Here is an 8,355-nt window from a genome sequence, read left to right on the forward strand (position 1 = left end):
GTTAGTTTAGATCAGTTAATTTGGTGTCATTACCGGGATCATGACAGTGGTTTATTCACGAAAAAAGTTATATTGTATTGGTGATCTACAAAAAAAATTAACACAGGACCCGCCCACGACACTTCGTTGCCGTCTGGACAACGACTGATTATACGAGTGCGTGAATGCGTTTGAAGTGAGCGGGCAGAGTTTTGTTACCAAATGGCCAACAACGATGATAGATTTACCAGTTTTGCACTTTTACTTTGGTGAAAAAGAAGATTGTGAGATGGATTTTAGCTACTGCGTCACTTGAGGATTAGGCAGCCGAATTCTGCACGATCATTTCACATGTCCACACTCGTCCAATCATTCGTTGTTCAGACGGCAAGGAAGTGTCATTGGTTGATTTTTTTCATATATCACCAATCTCAATTTCTTTGTAAACACACCCCAAGTGACATCAGCCTATCAGCTGATTCTGTCAAATTCGCAAAAAGCCGAATACCTCTAAAAATCTTTTCACCATGAATCCTCGATGACGTGGTAGCCGAAGTTACTCTCAAAATTTGGTTCGGATGACCAAACCTTGTAATTTATCATCTTTGATTAGACTCCAAGTGCAGGTGCTTTGAGGTTGCTGCAAGCCGTGTTTCTGCTATGTTGGTAGTGTAGCATTGACGGGAATTCCATCTTCATGGCCGTAAACTGAGAAAAAAGTTGTGATCTTGTAACACAAGTTGTGTTCTTGCACATTCACATGCACCATATGTATATTTTTCTTCTTTTTAATATAATATGAATATCCCAAATGAGATGCTACCCCATCACCTTCTTCTTGGTGCCCCAACAACTGTGACACTCATATCAATAGGCAATAAATTTGCTTTACCGATTACAAAGGGCTTCCATGAAATCACTCATTATGAGTAATAAAAATTTCCGAATACGTGCGAACATAAAAGTTTGAGTTATACGCGTATGCTCTTCATATAATTCAGCTGCATAAATGCATTGGACTTTTAACCTGCGCCTGTATGCTTGCCAACCAACCTACCTGCCTGCCTATCTGGCGGGGCAACACCTTGGGCTACAAGGCATGCCTACATGCGCACATACTTCACAATTGTATCCATGTAGGTATGTATGTAGAAGTTTCTCCATACATGCATACAAACGCTTACAGGGCATATTCACATCTTTGTATGGTCATATGGACAATGGGCTGCCACTTTTCATGGACCAATAAAGGGTTTCTTGGCCGTCGTATTTAATGCCGATTTATGAACTTTTATTTGAATACAAAACGCAGAAATTTATTTGCCACATCTCATGCCACAGTCTTATTTTCTTTTTCTCGCCAATGCGCCACACTTCATTTGTTCGCGTTGCGCTCCAGTGGATGCGCAAAGTAGCCAAAGGAAGAGGTGGGAATTGGTAGGAGAAATAGCTGCAACACGAAGAGTGATCTTAGCCTGCTGGCTCACAGGCTTGTGCACCTTCTGCTTTTTGCATGGCCTGACCTGGCAGCAGCGGATTCACTGCATCAGCGATTTTAACGATGAACTTTTTCACTTGTACTTCAACTCATATTTATTATTCGATAATTTCTTTCGTTTACAATTGGTTTGTTTCATTTAAATACTCACAGATGCGCAAACATACACACACATACCAACACACATTTATAGACATAAGTATACATGAGAGGCGATATGATTTCTTTGTTACTTTATTTCTTGTAACATTTTTTATGTGGGTAATAAAATTGGCAGTGCAACAACAGCGACTGTGGCTCCCTCAACTTGGCCAGACTCCTGTAGTCAATGAGCATTGAAGTTGAAAGAATATACAAATAACTATGAAAAAATTCTGGAAGAAAAAATAAAGTGAAAATTTAAGAAGTAGTTATGATTTTAATATTTTATGAGCCCATTTTCACAATTTAATCGATTTATGCGAGCGTGTTAATGGAATTCCATGAGGAAAGGCAGCAGCTGCTGTGCGTGTACTGTAGTGCGGCATGTAGGGTGCATTGATTGTTGTTGCTGTTGTTATTGCTGTTAATTAATGACTTTAACAGCCATATTGCTTTTGCATTAATATTTTATTATCTTCTGCATTCTGAGTCATATTTACAGTTCGCAGGCAATTCTTTCCGGGCATGTAAATTAATTTTACGAATTAAACTTTTAAAGTTGGATATTTTCGGAAACAGGGAAGTTTGTACTTGGTAACGGAAAATGTTAACTCATCATTTGGTATTCTTTGTTATTTGGCCTATATTGAACTCTAATTGGAGGTCTGCCTTTTAAGGCTCTGTTAAAATACACCAATTAGCTGAGACAATTAAGGGGACCCGGTCGTCTGGAAATTTCAAAAATCGATTTTTTGTTTTCTCGATATTTCGAAAGTATGGTATCTTAAGAATATACTGTGAATTTTTCATGCGGAAATTCCCAATTTTATAGCTTCCACAGCGCATCAACTAGGTAGAGAGCGGTCCGCGCGCTTCTGTACCTCAAACTTTAAACTCATTTAGCTTGAAACGACTTATTTCGGTCTGGTGTTGTAAAAAAAAACTATTCAACCGAATCGTCTGAAATTTTAATATGTTGTTTACAAGACCAATGGCTATCGTCCGTACTAAAGGGTGTTTTTTTAGAGGTTAGGTTTTCAAGTTGGCACTACTTTTTTCGTAGATGGTCTTTTTGACAGCTGTCACTTGATTTATGCTCGGTTTGGTTTGCCATTTCATAATGAATAGACTTACACCTGAACAACGTTTGCAAATCGTGCAAATTTATTACGAAAATAATGGTTCGGTTCGCGCGACGCATCGAAGAAAATTTTGTTCAGCGATGAAGCTCACTTTTGGTTGAATGGGTATGTCAATAAGCAAAATTGTCACATTTGGAGTGAACATAATCCACAAGCCATTGCTGAGACGCCGTTACATCCTCAAAAAGTCACTGTTTGGTGTGCTCTATGGGCAGAGGGAATCATTGGCCCATATTTCTTTAAAAATGAAGCCGGCCATAATGTTACAGTCAATGGAGAGCGCTAGAGAGCCATGATGAATGACTTTTTCGTGCCTGAATTGGACGATGTTGATGTGGACGACCTTTGGTTCCAACAAGATGGCGCTACATGCCATACAGCCAACGCAACAATCGATTTATTGAAGGAAACTTTTGGTGAGCGCATTATCTCGCGCCGTGGACCTGTGGCGTGTCCTCCAAGATCGTGCGATATAACACCGCTGGACTATTTCTTGTGGGGCTATGTGAAGTCGCTTGTCTACGCAGATAAGCCCGAGACGATTGACGTCTTGGAAGAGAATATTCGGCGCGTTATTGCTGACATACGGCCCCAATTGCTGCAAAAAGTGGTCGAAAATTGGGCCACTCGGCTGGAATTTATTCGAGCCAGCCGCGGCGGCCACTTGCCCGAAATCATTTTTAAAACATAATGGCAAACCCTTATCTTTATAATAAAGCTAAATTCTTGGCCATAACATTAAATTATATACGTTTTATTTCATCTTGAAAACCTAACCTCTAAAAAAACACCCTATAGAAGCATATTATTATTTCAATTATTTCGTATTTTTTTTATTAAAAACTGAAAAAAACCCGATTTTCAGAGTCTCAAATTCAAAACCGCGCAATTTTTTGTATTATTATAGTACGGGACATAGCTACAGTTGTGCTGATTAATATCTTTTTTTTGGCTTTTATATTTCAGATAAATAGAAGAGCCAAAATGGACAACACCATCCAAGTCGAGTTTTCGGGAGGGTCAACTTCAGCCCCATTTTTTAAATTATTAAATTGTTATGCAAAAGAAGTTCAATAAAAAGCCTACAAATTTTAAATACTGTTTTTCTTTTTTTTATTATCAAAAAAATTCCTGAAAATACCCTAATTTTTCGAGCTCTAGACCAACAGGGCCCCTTAAGCTATAAATTTCGTCCACGAATTTGATGTACACACATCAAACAGTTTAGCTTACACACTTAGTCATAGACAGCTGAAAATATTTTGATTTTGTGTGTGAAAAAGTCGGAGTAAGGAAAATGGAGAAAAACTCAACTTTGGAACGAATTTTGAAAATTTTTTATGGATACATTCCAGGTTATAGAAAGAAATGAAAAAAGCTCAACTTCTTAATTCTTCAAAGTTTAAGGAGTCAAGAATGCTCTTTGTAGCATTAGTAGAGCAATATGCAATTCAAAAGTCTTGGTGGAAGCTGACTCAAGGTGGCGCAAAATTAATCACCCTATTGGAAGATTTATAAGTTTTGTAAATGGCGTGAACTCGACCCGAAACATACAACCTAAAGGTTAAAATAAAGATTTCCTTTACTTAAAACGATTCTCACTTCACCCGTTCCTATCCAGGCTCTTTCTTTTAGCTTTTGGTTTTACATTGACTGACATTATCTTACTAATAAAGCATACTTTTATAAACAATTCTTTGCTTTGTTTTGATCTATATGTTTTTATTGCCATTTCGCTTTTTTTTCACTACCTTTTCATAATGTTTCATTTTCTCATTGAACAGACGTTTTGAGAATCTCATACAAATTTATTGCTAACAAAGTATTTTTTAGACTTGAAAAACGAGAAAAAAGACAGCACTGGATGCCTGTTCGGAAATGCAGATGGCTGGTCCATTTTTGATGAGTTCTTTTGAGGAATCTTTCGTAATGAGAGGCGTGAGAAGGGCGCGTTGCCTTCGCTGTTCATTAGAATTGGTTCCAAATCAGTTAATCAAACCGAATCAGTTAGTAAAATTTCTTCGCTATCGCAGAAAATAATCGCCTGGTAGTCTTCGATGTGTACTTTTCCGCATTGAATTTCTTTGGTTGTCTTTCTTCTCTTTTTTTTCACTGCCTCTCCTCTTCCCTGGATTACTGACGAATCCAGGTTTCTTCAACGGAAGTGGGTGTAAATCTCTAATCGTTTCTGCTGGCGCAGTCGTGGTACCCAATGCCCAATAATTTGTACTGTTGCTTATTGGATAACTTTACACGAATAAAAGAAAAATAGAAAAAGGTATTAGTTGAACTAAGAGTGAGTAAAGTAATAAACGCAATAACGAGTCATTGCTAAGCATTTTTGGTCATGAACTTATCAGCCTCTGTAAAATGGTGAAAAAAGAATACCTTTGTGATTTCTATATGCCATGGGAAATTTCCTAGCCTTTTATCAGAAATATTATTAAGTCTCAGTACTCTTATGGTAGTCAGTCTCCTTCCCTATCATGAAAGGAAAGGGGGCATTGCTAGAAGTGCACTCACTGTATCAGGTATTCCTAGAAGTACACTGAGTGTATCAGTGGGACATATTCTCAATGTGGTTAATTGATTCTTTCAGTGATTTTGGGCCACTATTATTAGGCAACATAGGTGACTATTGGTTTTACATCAGTAATAAATGGCAACTAAGTGTTTTTACCAAGCAGATGTGTGCAGGCGATAAAATACCCTAGTCGCTTTCTTGGTATTAACGTTCGAAGTGAGGGTTCGACAAGCATCCCACGTAGATATGTTGCTTTCTTAAAAATACTCCCTCGCGTCCGTTCTATCACAGGTAGTTTCCTCCTCATTGTGAATGGTACTAGATCTGCCTTTTTTGAATTTATTGAAAGATCTTTCACATCTATTCACTTCTGTCTGATGCACAGGTCTCCAAATTTGCTTGTATTGAGCATAAAAAACACACAGCGACTAATCAGTGGATTTATGACCAAGTTCAGCATATCTTGCTGCACTGCTTGATAATACCTACAGAGTGAATACCGTGCATTTTTTATGTGGCTATAACCTCCCGAACCCATTGTTTTCCTTTTTGCTCTTTTTCAGTTAAGAAATGGAGGACTACAACTAAACTGTAGACTATAAGAGACATGCCATTATCGGCGCTATATATGTAAATTACACCGATTTAGAAATCTCAACTTTTCTTAAGTGTACCTATTCATACGCTCATATGGTTCAACGTAAATTCGTAGCATCAAGTGACAATTCAGAATCTATTGCAAAAGGTAAAAACACGAGAAATGTTCAGACACTTTCCGATCTGCAGAATTTTTCAAAAGTGCAAGCGATCATTAACGAGGACCTTTCAAAAACAATGAGTGCTTTTGCGAGGGAGCTAAATGCTTCTGAGAATTTTATCTATAGAATTATCCATGCAGATCTCCAGTATATATTTTTCGTTAGTTTATGTCGGATCAAGCCCAAGAACAGCGAGTTATTTGATCAAAACTCATTCTAAACAAAATGAAACAACCCTAAGCGCCCGAGATGTTATCCGTTTCTTTCTAACGAAAAAAAAATGTTGTCCACGTCCAACTGCAGAAATGACAGGTGGTTGTGTTCCAATACCACAGAGATTCCTATTCTCATGCACACTAAGTTTCAAGCTTGTATTATGGTTTTAGGTTTTGTGAGCAATAGACGACACAACATGCCACCACACTACTTTACTCACGGATCTCGAGTAAATTCTGCTGCATATATCGAGGTTCTAGAGACAGTAGTGAAAACCTGTATGTATATGTACGCGGTCATAGCCCATATATTTTTTAGCTCCTTCACACAAAGCGATGACGACACAAGATTGGATGGCTGAAAATTTCCATGACCGCAAATTTACCGAACTTTTGGCTGCCTAACTCCCCAGACCTTAATCGCCTCGTTTACTAGGTATTGAGCGTGAAACCAATAGTATCCTCTTAACACCATTTCTTCTCTAAAGGTTGCAATTAATATCGTGATGGTCAATACGAGTTAAGATCATTCTATTCGGGTATGCATTCGTTTCTGGACGCGGGTCGAGGAGGTTAATGTAGCTAATGGAAATTTTATTCACTGATTTTTAGGCATACTATAAAATTGTTAATTAATAGTGTTTAAAAAATTCATGAAGTTTCGTTAAATCTTGCTCAAAATAAATTCTAGTTAATTTTGGATTAGCGAGTGACTACCATTCGGAATGCACAGAGAGAACGTAGGTTCGAATCTCGGTGAAACACCAAAATTAAAAAAAAACAATTTTCTAATAGCGGTCGCCACTCGGCAGGCAATGGCAAACCTCCGAGTGTATTTCTGCCATGAAAAAGCTTTTCATAAAAAATATCTGCCATTCGAACTCGGCTTGAAACTGTAGGTCCCCCCATTTGTGGAACAACAACGCACACCACAAGGAGGAGGAGCTCGGCCAAACACCGAAAAAGGGTCGAACGAAAAATCCCACTTTGACCTATTTAGAGTGCTCCAATCGAGTCCAAATGTATGACCGACCCCCACTAACTTTGGACGGCCGATCCACCCATGCCAGTGGCATACCCCCTGGAACTCCCCTGGGGGGTTCCCCATACAATCATTTCAAAATATCACCATTTTTGGCCTTTACATGAGAAAAGAAACTAAAAAGTTCGACCCAAATTGGGGGACATCAGAATTCGTTTTAGAGGTATGCTTCCTTGGGCAAAGTTTCTTATTTTGATCCCTAGAATATGACTGTCACAGAGCAATGGGCGATTTTAGAGGTATGGTTGCTTCGGCAAAGTTTCTTATTTTGATCTCTAGAATATGATTTTCACATAGCAATGGGCGATTTTTTTTTGCCTCCCCACAAATCGACCCAGCCTAATATATATATATATATATATATATATATACATATATATAAACATGCACCTGAGCAATCTATCTTTAAAATTTCAATGACGTTTTTGAGTTATTACCGAGCCCAGTAAGGGAAAAAAGTTTTAAGAAATATGCGTTTAAAAGTTCGTACTCCACAAAGCGCTCCGAACAAGCGGTTTTTAACTGCTGTAACTTTCCAACAACTTCGAGTTAGGTAGAATCACTTTAGCAGCATATTCCCAATATGTTTCGGAATCAAAGAACGAAAAATAAATCGATTTTTTCAACATTTCAAACGGATTGACCTCCTGCTTGAATTCTCACTTGCGACTTTAGATTGAAATTCCTTAATACATAAAATGCCAATAAAGTTCTCAAACTATCACTGACCTACCTATTTTACATATTTTGTATATTTTAAGAAATTATTTATCCTTTTTCTCTTGAGCCCATTTCCACTTATTTATTCTGCGGCATTCCCATTCGCTGGGCAATATTTACGATTATTGAAAATATTAATTGAAATGTCGCTTAATAGCCACTTTCGTACATAGCCAATGATATTGGTGATGGCCAAATACAAATTTAAGCGAGTATATTATAGTATAAATGTATATAAGGAACGGTGGTACGAGCACAAAAGTATCTTGTTCGTTTAGACCGCAAATAAAGCCGCTTTCAAGTCAAGAAGATCAAAGTTAAATGGGACCGCATAAT

Source organism: Anastrepha ludens, chromosome 5, assembly GCF_028408465.1.
Source record: "Anastrepha ludens isolate Willacy chromosome 5, idAnaLude1.1, whole genome shotgun sequence".
NCBI classification, from domain to species: domain Eukaryota; kingdom Metazoa; phylum Arthropoda; class Insecta; order Diptera; family Tephritidae; genus Anastrepha; species Anastrepha ludens.